Below are 14,171 nucleotides of genomic sequence, written 5' to 3' on the forward strand. Positions count from 1 at the left end.
CCACTAGGCTTACCTGAAAGACACCATGATAACAGTATGTATTATGTGTGTATGTGTACATGTGTCTGCTTCAGCTAAAATCAATTTTTAATTTTAATAAAAACTATGATAGCATGCCCATAAGGGTTGGTTGCACCCATCTGTGCCTGACACACCAGTAGCAAAGGTAAAGATCAACATCTTGAGTCTGGTATTTAAAACTCTTCACAATTTGGGCCCAATGTGTGTGTGCTCAGTTGCTCAGTCATGTCCAACTCTGTGATCCCAAGGATTGTAGCCCACCAGGCTCCTCTGTCCATGGGATTCTCCAGGCCAGAATACTGGTATGGGTTGCCATGCCCTTCTCCAGCGGATCTTCCTGACCCAGGGATCTAACCCATGTCTCTTATGTCTCCTGCATTGGTAGGAAGATTCTTTACCACTAGCACCAACTTGGAAGCCCCTTGGGCCCAATAAAACTTTCTAATCTTCTTCCAACCTCTCACCTTCACTCCCCCAAGGTGAGGTTAGATTGACTGAATCTTGTTCCTCACTTTTCATCCTCTGTGTCTGTGATGATTCTGTTTCCTCTGCATGGAATGTCCATCCTGCTCACCTCTGAATATAAAAGCCAAGGACTGCCTTGTCTAAGAAGTCATTCTTGAGTCTTTCCCCTCTTTCCTAGAGATTATCCCTCCTGCCTCTCACTCTCTCTATATAACTTGTTAATTTCCCATCCCTTTGTCTCTTATATTAGACTTAGTTTTAAATACACCCTAACTCCTTTATTAAATTGTCAGTGCTTTCTAGTGTGATCCACGGCTGACTATCTACTCTGATTCACTCAGAGAAGAAATCAATCTACCTCATTTAACATAATGGGACATTCTTTAAGGATACTCTTTGCTGCATTTTTTGCTTTTTTTTTTTTTTTCAGGCATAGCAATTAATTTTTCCTAGTTCATTTTGTATCAGCTGCTGTTTGCATCTTCTGGGCCTTCCATGGAGGATGCCTGCCGACAGTTACTGTGCATGCAAATGGTTTCTTGAGAACATTCTCTGTAAGGGCATGCTTGGCCTGCAATGGGAGGGGTCAGGGGAAGCCTGACCCAAGGTCCTGAGGCTTTAGCATCCAGGAGCGACCTTCAATAAGTGAAAGTAGGTGGATAAATGCCCCGGCTTCCTTCCGTCTTGGCTGGATAGTTCTCAAGTGTGTCGCGAGCAGTCTCCCAGAGGATGCTCAGCAGGAACTGAGCTCCCCCAGTGCACAGCTGTACTGCTCACTGCCTTTCTCCCTTCCTACTCACCTTGCCAACCTCTCTTGTGTGTGCTCATTTACTAAGTCCTGTCTGACTCTTGGTGACTCCCTGGCCTGTAACTTGCCAGGTTTCTCTGTCCATGGGATTTCCTAGGCAAGAATACTAGAGCCAGTTGCCATTTCCTCTCCCAGGGGATCTTCCTGACCCAAGGATAGAACCTGTGTCTCCCGTGGCTGCTGCATTGGCAGGTGGATTTTTTTTTTTTTTTTTTACCACTGAGCCACCCGGGAAGCCTCACCAACCCCCTCTTAGTGCTTCCTAAATAAATAAATGGCTTCCAAAGTCTTGTCTCAGAGTCTTCAGTTGTAGGGCAGGGGGCAAGGGGAACCACCCAAACTAAGACAATGTCTATCCTCTCCCCATAGTCCTCTGGCAATCAGATCTGTGATTAGAATATGGACCTCAGTGAACCTAACTGGTCAAGAAAAAAACCCACCTCACTGTCTCTAGCAGGTCCTACCCAGTAAGGCACAAGAGAGGATCCAAGAGATGTGGTGGAGCTGTTAGAATCTAAGTTCATTGGAACTGCCAGGGCCAGCTGGGCTGTGGCCTAAGTGACTTCTCCTTGAAATTACTGCAGTTTTCAGTGTTGGGAAAAGTGATTGGCTGCACTGAATGCCTTAAAAAATATACCTATTACTGTTTGGATAATAAAATAAAACTGGTTATCATATATTTAGGGGTTCTCAAACATGCTTACTTGTAACCCTGAGGATTCCAGAGCCAGGCTCTTATCTTAGCTCAAAATCTAATACCTGATCAGGAAGATTAATGCTCTTCACAGTAATGACATTTTTACCATTACAAAAAGAGCAATTTACTTTTCCAACTTCCTCTTCTTCCTCGCCTCGCCTGTCAGAGAAAATCGCAGTCTCACACATGAAATATTTTCAAACTAGAGGTGGCAGGTTTATGGAAAATTACTCTGAATGTATTTGGGCTCAGACCAACTCTCCCAGCTTTATATTATTCATGATAAGCATGACTTCCAAGCCTTGGCTTTGTCAGATTTTCCTATTAATTGTTAATGTAACAGCTAAGTCTCCCTGGAGTGTGTGTTATTTTCTCATTTGTAAAATCATAAGCCTTGGGATAATCCCTCATTAGATCAATAATATTCTCATCAAATGAATGTAACACTGCCCTAGTGAGGACTATTATAGATAACTGTGGCGGTTGAGTGCTATTCCTATCACACTGTGAGCTTGTCTCCTCACCTCTATTTATCCCCATGCTTGCTCACTCCGAAAGCAGTGATTCTCACCTGGAGCAAAGCAACTAACTGCCTCTTGGGCAGACCAGTGGTCCACTCCCAAACTTCTCCGAACCACCCACCACGTTGTCATGGCATCCACCTCATGTGACTGCCCTGCTCTGAAATAATTGGTAGTATATCAATGAATTAAAAAAAAAAAAATCTACCCTGCATTCATTCTGCCCTCCCAGCAGAGCCCCTCTCTTTTCCTTCTGGCCAAATACTCTCCCCTTTTGTGTGAAAAGTTGAAAAGTCCTCCAGAGGCTCTTCCCACTGCCTTTTCCTCTCAGATCCAGGGACAATGAGATGCCTAAGCTTACCAGTTGTGTTTGTCCTTCTAGGCTCTGGACCTTCAACATGAGATGGAGGAGGGAGACAACAGTTGGAGATCCTATAACTGACCAGATCCTTCCTCTTGAGGAACCATTCCTGATATTTCTCTCTGCTGGCCCTCTGGAGCTACTGTTCTAAAAGAAATTCCTACCAGTCTCCAAGGTTGGTTCTCCAGCCTTCCCATAGTCTTTACCAGCTGCCAGTGTACATCCTGTGAGGTTCAGTTCAGTTCAGTTCAGTCGCTCAGTTGTGTCCAGCTCTTTGCGACCCCATGGACTGCAGCATGCCAGGCCTCCCTGTCCATCACCAACTCCCGGAGTTTACTCAAACTCATGTCCATTGAGTCAGTGATGCCATCCAACCATCTCATCCTCTCTCATCCCCTTCTCCTCCTGCCCTCAATCTTTCACAACATCAGGGTCTTTTCAGAGCTTAAATTAACATGGAGTATGTTTCTGTTGCTTCCAAGAGAGGAACTCTGGCTGATACAGCTCACCACTGACTTTAGGATAAAGACACAGAATCTTAGTTCTTGTTTGTTCTCCCATTTCCCACACCATGCTTTAGCCTCATCAGTGAATCATCACTCCCTGGACACAACACACAGCCACACAATTGTCCATGCTATTTCTTACTGGACCATCCTTCTCCCCTTTGAGAATCCTTACCCACCATTCATTGAAGTCTCACATATTTGGGTTCAAATCCCAGCTCTGACTCCCAAAAGTTGTTTGGCTTTTTGCAAGTTACTTGAATTTTCTAAACTGACTCACCTACAAAATGGAAATCACAATACTTACTTTACAAGATGGTTGAGAAGGTAGAATAAAGCCTAGGTTCTCAATAAACTTTTGTTAAAAGAATAATTGACACTGATGTATGGAACAGTCTTATGGACTCTGTGGGAGAGGGAGAGGGTGGGAAGATTTGGGATAATGGCATTGAAACATGTAAAATATCATGTATGAAACGAGATGCCAGTCCAGGTTCAATGCACGATACTGGATGCCTGGGGTTAGTGCACTGGGACGACCCAGAGGGATGGTATGGGGAGGGAGGAGGGAGGAGGGTTCAGGATGGGGAGCACATGTATACCTGTGATGGATTCATTTTGATATTTGGCAAAACTAATACAATTATGTAAAGTTTAAAAATAAAATAAAATTAAAAAAAAAAAGAATAATTGAACAGGTTCAAGTTACCTCTAGCGTCCTGATAAAACAAACAATCCAAAATTGAAAGATGTAATGAATAGCACATATTCCAAGGAATTATAAATATGTGTGTGTGTATGTGTGTGTGTAAGTGTGTGTGTGTGTGAGTGTGTTGTTTTAAGACTTCTCTTTTGGTTAGAGTCTAGCGGAAAAAAACCAAAAAACAAAAAACACACACACCTAGTGGAAAACACTGGTTTTCTAGAACCACTCCACATGACCTCATGTATAACAAGAAAGCTCAAAGTTCCTACCCTACAACCAGGGTCATTAGGGTTCTCTGGACCAAGCCATACAAAGATAACTCTGTCTTGAGAAAATCGTCTATACAGCACTACAGTGTGCTACTCTGTCAGAGAACTGTGCTGTAAAAAATAGAAATATATTATTTTCTCCATCAAAGTGAATGTAAGTTACTATTAAATAGTAAAGGAAACAGTGAATTGAATGAGGATGCTGCTGCTGCTAAGTCACTTCAGTCATGTCCAATTCCGTATGACACCATAGACAGCAGCCCACCAGGCTCCCCCGTCCATGGGATTTTCCAGGCAAGAGTACTGGAGTGGGTTGTCATTGCCTTCTCCCATGAGGATGCTATCCTGCTTCAAACAACTTGCCGAGTCAACCAAGTGACCAATGGGGAATCCAGGAAAAGCTGGGTTGGTTTACATGTGTATCTAACTATATAATAATATAAAATTTCTTGTTTACTTAGTTAGTGTAGTTGAATATTGTATATCCACAGCCTATCTATTTCAGGGCAATGTGATGAATTAAGGGTAAGAAAAGTTTTAAGATATTGGCAAAAGAAAAGAGTGAATTCCAGTTCTAATTTTACCAAAACAAACATGGCAAATTGCACAATAGAAACATAAGACTCTGGGATATAAATCTGAGAGTCTGTAAAAATACACTCTTTCACTGGCAGAGAGCAAGTGTGTATGATAACATCATGAAGCAAATTTTTTGAAGGGCCACTGAGAAATGACTGTAGGAAGAGGAGCAGAACCTGCCTCCTTTTGTCCTAACCATGAGTCCTTTGAAGCTAGGGAGCACAGGTGGATGGAGAGAGCTCTGGATTGAGGACCAGGTGACCTGGTTCCTAAAAGGGAGTCTGCTGCTTGTTTGGGTGCTCCTGCAGGGAGTGAGGTTGGGCCCTAATCTTTCTTCCAGAGAACAAGGGTCTTTGGGATGTGATCAGAGTTTCTTAACTAGGTTTCTATGGTCTTAGGTTTCCAAAGCGGAGAAGGCAATGGCACCCCACTCCAGCACTCTTGCCTGGAAAATCCCATGGACAGAGGAGCCTGGTAGGCTACAGTCCATGGAGTCGCTAAGAGTCGGACACGACTGAACGACTTCACTTCTACTTTTCACTTTCATGCATTGGAGAAGGAAATGGCAACCCACTCCAGTGTTCTTGCCTGGAGAATCCCAGGGATTGGGGAGCCTGGTGGGAGGCCGTCTATGGTGTTGCACAGAGTCAGGCACGACTGAAGCGACTTAGCAGCAGCAGGTTTCCAAAGAACGTCTCAGGAGTAGGCAGGGAGGAACCCTGGAAATTTGCTCCAGTCTTTTCCCTCATCTCAATAAGACAGCTCTGCTTTTATAAGTTGTATATATGGGCTTCCATGTAAGACTGTGCAAAACAAGACTGCAGCTAAATATTTAGGAAAATTCTGATCTACGTAATTGTGAATAAGAGCAAATGCTTCTATATCGCCTATCATGTGCCAGGCTCTTTTCTAAGCACTTTACATACATCAAAGCATTTGATCCTCACAACAACCCCTATAAAATACTGTTATTATCCCCATTTTGTAGTCTGAGAAACTGAGCTATTAATATTAAGCAATTCACCCAAGTTCATAAAGGTTGTAAATGGCAGAGCTGAGATGTGAACCAAGGCAGTCCAGCTCCATGACTGATGTTCTTAATGCCTATGCTATATTACTTCTCCCCAGTATCTTTCTCAAAGATTCCATGATTCCAGTATCAAAAACTAGGTCTTGTCTTTAAATATAAGTCTTCTCTCATAAAACTAATTTTTGTACCCGAAATACTCTGTGCATGCACACCCAGTCATTTCAGTCATGTCTGACTTTTTGCGACCCTATGGACTGTAGCTCACCAGGCTTCTCTGGCCATGGGATTCTCCAGGCAAGAATACAAAAGTGGATTTCTTTGCCCTCCTCCAGTGGATCTTCCCAACCCAGGGACTGAACCTGAGTCTCCTGAATTGCAGGTGGATTCCTTACTACTGAACCACTGGGGAAGTCCCAAAATATTCTCTACTAAGGGCTTCCTTAGAGCAAGAATTCAGGCTTTTAGCCCTTTTAGCTAAGGCTGGGCAAGAGAATGACTTTGTATTCCCTTCACAGGTAAGAGTTTTGAAAGACAAATGGGGATTAATTTTTCTTATTCACTCTTTCCTTCCTTTTTCTCACATTTACTGACAATGAGCTACAGGCCAGGAACCAAACAAAACAGTAGAGATAAGGGGATTGAAGTCATAGTTCTTGACACTAAGGACCTCAAAGTCTAGAGTGAAAGGAAAATCTGTAATTCACAGAATAAGTTCCTGAGACAGCTATCAGCTGGGATGACATGTCAATAAAGAAGAATATAGGAAAGAATCCTACAGAAGGAACATTTATATAATTGAGGATGATCACAGGAAGATTTATCTAGATAGACAAAGCAGTAAAGGCTAACTCTGGCTAAAGGTAGAAAACAAAGGCAGGCAGATGAGAGAGAACACAGCTTTCTTAGGGCTGTTCAAATAGTTAATGTGACTGGAAGCTATTGGATATCTGGACTATCAATGTTGAAGTTCAGTTGCTCAATCATGTCCAATTCTTTGTGACCCCATGGACTGCAATTGCCAGGCTTCCCTGTTCTTCACTATCCCTTGAAGTTTACTCAAACTCATGTCTATTGAGTCCATGATGCCATCCAACCGTCTCATCCTTTGTCTCCTCCTTCTCCTCCTTCCCTTAATCTTGCACAACATCAAAGTCTTTTCCATGAGTCGGCTTTTGGCATCAGATGGCCAAAGGACTGGAGCTTCAGCTTCAGCATCAGTCCTTCCAAAGAATATTCAGTATTGGTTTCCTTTAGAATTGACTGGTTTGATCTCCTTGCTGACCAAGGGACTCTCAGGAGTATTCTCCATGAAGATGACTCAAAAGAAGAGCAAAGACCTGGTAAGAGAAAACCCTCTATACTAAGGAGTTTGGATTTTTGGAGTCTCATAAATTACAGTATGGACTTAGAAAAAGGCCACAGGAGATAAGGGTGGAAAAGTATGAACAGTATTTCTATTACCATCAATCGACAGTAATTGGATTATATGTAATTCAAGGTTAAGAACTGGTGGGAATTGGTCATGTTCACCATGGATCATTTTATATCATAGCTCCCTAGCAATGCTTAGAAAACAAATAAATGACCACAGAGTCAGATGGTCCCATGAGAGTCCTGACACATGTCATATGTATTGACCAGGAGACAAACTGACAAAAAGTCAGAGAAAATCTCATTCCACTGTATCTGGTACATAAGCTCTCCTGCCCACACAATGAATGTGCCGCTTGCCCTCAGTATTTAATTCCCTTTGCAAATACCTTTTAGGTAACCTTGGGTCCCAACCATTCTTTAATGTTCATCATGTGCTCAAAATAGGCTCTACCCTCCAAATTTAAGGCCCAATAAAATAACTGGAGTGTTCATTGCATGTGTGCGTGCTAAGTTGCTTCAGTCATATGCGACACTTTGTGACCCCATGGACTGTAGCCCTCCAGGCTCCTCTGTCCATGGGATTCTCCAAGCAAGAACACTGGCGTGGGTTGCCATTTCCTCCTCCAGGGGGATCTTCCCAATTCAGGAATAGAACCCTCATCTCTTATGTCTCCTGAATTGGCCACTTCTTTACCTTTAGTGCCACCTGGGAAGCCCATGTTCATTAGTTTTGCCAAAAATTAACTATTTTAGCCATTGACACGTGGAGAAAGAAAGCACAGCCAAGAAAAGGCACCAAACTCCTCTAGTCCCATTGACAGGGCAAAGAAGGGAACTGTTATTGATCACTTGTGCTGGAGACAGACTACTAGATTCTAAGGATTATTTTCCTTAATCCTCAAGGCAACTTGGTGAGGAGCTCTTCTTCCCATTTTCTTCTCATTTCTCATATGAGAAAATGGTGGTGCAAAGAAGTATCACTCAAGTGGGTGCTGAAGAGATCTGAGCCCATGTCTGCTTCACTGCAATGTCTGCGCTACTACTCTCCAGAGATAGTTTAACATAAAAGATTGGAAAAGGGTAAAGAAATCTGTGCAAGAATATGTGTGGATGTGTGGAAAATTCCAGCACTCTTATTTGGCTACCACTGCTGATTGAATCACTTGTAACACTGAGGGGTTACTTAAGGTGATCGCACCTCTAGAGCATTTCCAGCAGCTTTTGCTTCTCTATCATTTTCCAGCTGAAGCTTTCAGGTCTGGCTGTCAGATTCCATCAGTTAAGACACAAGCTTAGGAGGTTTTTATCATGCAAACAGGACAAATCTGCTCTTCTTCCCTTTGGCTTGGCTGTCTGTATCTCCTGCTAGGTGATATGATTCCATAAACTTGGCTCTTAAAGAACTTGAGTTGGATTTAGGAAATTATTACACCCTCACATCCCCTCGAATATCTCCAAGGATTTTTAAGTCTGATTAGGAGAGAAACTTGCACCTGCTTGGTGTATGGAGTGGTGCACACGTGGCTGGGGAGATGACTCCTGTAAAGTGTGGCATTGCAGTTCATAACTGAACACAACCACGCCCTTCTTATTAGTATATTTCCAATGTTTAGCAAGATCAAGACTACATTTACATACATAATGTCTGAAATAATGTACCCTCTGTTATGAGTGAACCTTGAAATTCTGAGGTGCCTAAGGCAAAGTTCTTCACCTGCCTTTCTTGGTTCGCATGTAATCATCTTGAAGATCCCAGAAGCGCATGGGAACATGTTAAAACAAGAGCTCACACACTGGCACCTGTAGCTAGAAAACAGACAACTGTGAGCACAGCGATCTCCAGGTTCCTCAAGGGGGCTCGCATTTGTCACTAGAGGTGCAGGGGAGTGTTTGGGGCTTGTTTGGAGTATTCTATTTCTCTGATGTGATTACCTTCATAGCTGAGTTGTGTAAAGTGGTGATATGCTAACCTATCATTCTGACCTCAGAAAATGAGGGAACCATCTTTAGCACCATCAAACCCCAGACTTTCTGTTACTTGAACATATGTGTCTTAAGTTTTAAGTCACAATCTAATACTTGGTGACTCGTGTGGAGTAGGAATCAGCAGATATTATTCCTTGCCTTTACTTCCTCTCAGTGTCTTAGAAGGGTCCAGAATTCTAGAAAAAGAGCCACTAGAGGGTAAACTCCATGAAAGCAAGAACAGCTTGTGTCTTGGTCACTAGCAATGTGCCTGGCACATAGTATATGCTTAGTAAATATTTGCCAATTAAATTAATCAAATACTGTCTGCACAAATATTCATTATTCATCCCTATTATGTGCCAGGCACTAAGAGAGATTCAGGTGATAAAGAGATAAATAAGATATGCAGTCTATCCTTAATATGCTAGGGGGAGTTCAAGTTGGGAGGCAGATATGACCCATAGTTAGGATGCAGTGTGAAAAGTGCTATGACAGGGGATTACTGTATAACTGTTGCCTGAGCATGGGGAAAGGAATAACTAATCCTGTAGTGGGGGGCAGGATGAGGGATGAAGGAGTAACCTCTGCTCTAGTTTCAGTTTGGTGTTCAGTTCAAATAGCAAATATTCATTCAACAGTCACTCTGGGCATGACACTATTCTTTGTAATAATTAACAATCATCACAGAACTACAGCTTTAGAGAGCTATAGTGTGCCAGTCACTGTTTTTTATGGTGTACATATATTCATATATTTCCTCTTCACAAAAGCCCAGTGAGACAGATACTCTTATTTCCTTAATTTTACAGATGGAGAAACTGAGAGAAAGATGAAGTTAATTTACACAGAGAGTAGGTGACAGGGCTAAAATTGAATCCAGGCTGTCTGGCTCTAGAAACCAGTTATTAGCCAGTATTTGTAAGACATACTCACTGCTTTCTACTTGTGTGTGTGTGTGTGTGTGTGTGTGTGTGTGTGTGTGTGTGTTAGTCACCTATTTGTGTCCGACTCTTTGCACCCTCATGGACTGTAGCCTGGCAGGCTCCTCTGTCCATGGGATTCTCCAGGCAAAAATACTGGAGTGGGTTGCCATTCCGGTTTCCAGAGGCTCTTCCTGACCCAGGGATTGAACTCAGGTCTCCTGCATTGCAGGCAGATTCTGTACCATCTGAGCCACCAGGAGAGCCCTTTCTTGATATATTTCCAGTTATCTGAGAAGACTAGAGATGGGTGCTTTCATCCCTGCTCTTGTGTCTGCATTTGATCTGGACGGACATTTTGCTGGATTTCCATTCTAGTCAAGAGCATAGCATCAGCCATGCTCTTTTTCCTCCAGCAGTCACCCCTCTCTTGCAGAGCATAAAAATAACCTAAACAATGACGACATTGATTTCCACCATTATTTCAAATGTGGTCAACAAACGACCAAGCCTAGGGCTGGGCTGAGAAAGTCATCTCTGTCTGTGGAAAATGAGTTTAAAGACACTTCCCACTAACAACATTTTTCCTTACAAAATTCAAGAAAAGTGAAGTCTAATTATTTAGCTGTTCCAGATATGCTTTTTCAGCTTCTGCTAGACTGAGCTCAACACAAACTGTGCTCACCCTTGCATACACAATGAGTCTCATTAATTCCTTCTTCTTTCCAAGCTCAATGAAGGAACATGGAAACAAAACTGGGAGCACATTCTTCTCTTTTTAATGTATGTTAGAAACTTCACTGCAAACCTGGCTCTTTCCACTCACACAGGGCTGCCCTGCTCTGAGCAGCTGGACAGGCAAGGTCAGGACTTCTAGAAACTCTATGACCAACAGTACTGTTTCTCCTGTGAAATACAACACAAAATGGCACTCACTGAGATCTGCAAATAAATGAAGTAACAAATGGCGCTGCGAATGTGTCCACTCCCTCCCCCATCAACTGTCCATCCCATTATCAACGCAAGCCCTCGCCCGCACTATCTGAGACAGCATAGCACATACCATTCAGTGATATTATCCTCAGAATTACACAAACCTTTTTGGTCATGCAAAGCAGAATAACATGATGCGATATGTGGGCACTTCATTATTTTTCACACCTAATGAATCTCAGCTCATCAAGAAAGTTAAACATTTCCAATGTGAGATTTCCCCCAACTTCTTAACTGCATCCATCTCAGGTCCTAACTGCCAGTTGTCGTTTAATAACCACGAATTCTTTGATACCCCTTTTTTCAAAACGCAGAGTCCAATTTTCTTCTCTTTGACTGTGTGCTCCACTTAGGGACTCACTTCCAGGAAACAGAATGTTGTAGACACAAGGGCGTGTGAGGTCATTAAAACTTTCTCCTGGTTCTCTCTCTCTCTCTCCCGGTGGCACTAGTGGTAAAGAACCCACCTGCCAATGCAGGAGACATAAGAGACTTGAGCTGGATCCCTGTGTTGGGAAGATGCCCTGGAGGAGCAAATGGCAACCCACTCCAGTATTCTTGCCTGGAGAATCCCATGGACAGAGGAGCCTGAAGGGCTACAGTCCATAGGATTGCAAAGAGTCAGACACAACTGAAGTGACTTAGCACTCTCTCTCTCTCTGTCTCTCTCTCCCCCTCCTCCTTCTCTCCCTCGCAGATCACCTGCCCTAGAGAAGCCAGCTGCCAGGTTGCACCCTGAAGAGGTCCACTTGGAGCTCCTAAGCCTCCTGCAACAACCATCACTACCTTACCGGGTGAGAGAGTCTGCCACTTGGACCTGGGTCCTCCAGCACCAGGCAAGCCTTCAGTCCAACACACAGAGACCCTGGATCAGAACCACTCAGCCAGGTAACCCCTGGGTTCCTAATCCACAGATACCATGTGAGATAGCAAATGTTCCTTGTTTGAATCTACTACTTGTTAGAATAATGTTATGCAAAATTAGATAACTAATATACTACCAGAATAAAAAGGTAGATGGCCTACCAAAGAATGACACCAGACAGAGAAGCCTTTTCAGCAGTAGTAATGATGAAAGATAATAAAATATCTTGAAATACTCAATAAAAAGTTACTGCTTTTGACTACTCCGCCCAATGCTAATCCTCCACCTTGTTTTTGAATGCAGCCCTTCCTGCCTCCTCCTGGGTTTTTGCTCCATCTCTTACTGTCATTTGAATTTCAATGTCTCTTTCCCTCTCTCTGTGACTTCTTGCCTACAAACATAGAAAGATCTCTTTTATCTTAAAATAGCAAAACAACCACAAACAAATGACCCTCTTGCCTCATTTGCCTTCCTCTCATTTTTCCACCTTCTCCTCCTCCTCAGCTACTTTAGCTCTTTCTCAGCCCACTTGCTTTTGAGGTCTAATTCCCATCCCTCCCATCCCCCCACCCCACCCAGCCTCACATATGCTGAAACCACTCTCCCAAGCATCACCAAGATTCTTAACTGTCAAACTAAATCACGTCGCCCACAATCTTCGGTGGGCCAAACTTGGAAAATGAGCCCCTGGTTCCAGGGCCCACTGTCGCTGCGCCTGCCATGCTCACAGCTGAGTCCTGTTTGCTCTGCCCATGTTCTCCTGCTTCCTTTAGCGGTTCTTCTTCCTCATGCTGTTTTGTTTTGTTTTGTTTCCTGAATCAAATGTGTTACTCCTTGACTTCTCATTAAGCCTCTCCATAGGAGATGTTCAATACAGACCTCAAATTAGTCTTAAAAGTCTCAGCCCTAAGGTAGATTCTCTCCCTGGGAGACTGGCTTTGAATCCCACTTACCATCCCAGCTTTGAGTTCCCTCTTCACTTCCAGAATCTCAGTATATCCTTTGCTTGCTTGGAGCACTGCTCTGTATTTCTGTTAAGTGTATTATTACTTGGGGACACTTCTATATATTGTAAGGGGATGGGAGTGAAGCCCCTCCTGAGCAGCTCAGTTCACTCAGACTAATTTCTTGGTCTATCTCATAATATAGACATAAGACTACCTGACTCATATCTTCTGCTCTATGGAAATTCCCTCAGGGCAGTGCTTTGGATTATTCTTCTTAGGTAGCTTCTGATACAGGGCTTTCACCCCAGCCGTGCTCAGATGGATAGAAAAAAATCAAATATTAAGCATCTTAATTTCTCTTTTGAACAGACTTATCAAGCTTAATAGCCATTTATTTCTCCTTCTTAATTTTTTTTTTTCTATTCAAAACCCTAAGGAGCCTCCAGTGCCCTCAATATGCACAAGAAAGTCCTGGGAAACCAGAACAAACTGCATGCAAAGAACCAGAGCAGAATGTAGCCTCAGGAAGAATTCCTTTTTGTCTGGGTATAATTACTAGTTTGATGATTTTCCTGGCTCCTGATTTTACAAATGTAGGTTGTATCTAAAATTAAAGTAGATTACTCTGTATTTATAAATTAAAAACATAAAATGACTGAAAATTTCCACAGGCCTAGGCTTTTTCCTCCTAAAAAATAATAACTTAAGCTGAATTTGATTTGTGTTAATATCTGGATATAGACAACTAGAACTTATATGGGATTTTATTATTTTTAAAACAGACAGAAATGTATAACAAAAGGCTCACTTCTAATCACAGACATGTAGAGGAATAGACATCACTTTGTTTTCTATATATTTACATTTAAAAGTTATTTCCCCCATACTCTCTTTTCTAACCAATTTAAAATCTTCTCTTCTTGTATTGGGAGGGGGAAAAGATATAGAATAACCACATTAATAGCCTTTCTTGGTCCCATGTTAGAAAACATTTAGTGATTTTTTTCCATCTCAAGCTTCTTACACGGCTTTCCCAGGAGCTGTGGCATCATTGATATTCATGAGCAACCACTGTGACAGTTTAGTAAACAAACCTGACGATAAATCCATCTTTCCTGTCATATGTGACAAAAATTCTTCA

This window comes from Bos indicus, chromosome 1 (assembly GCF_029378745.1).
Source record: "Bos indicus isolate NIAB-ARS_2022 breed Sahiwal x Tharparkar chromosome 1, NIAB-ARS_B.indTharparkar_mat_pri_1.0, whole genome shotgun sequence".
NCBI classification, from domain to species: domain Eukaryota; kingdom Metazoa; phylum Chordata; class Mammalia; order Artiodactyla; family Bovidae; genus Bos; species Bos indicus.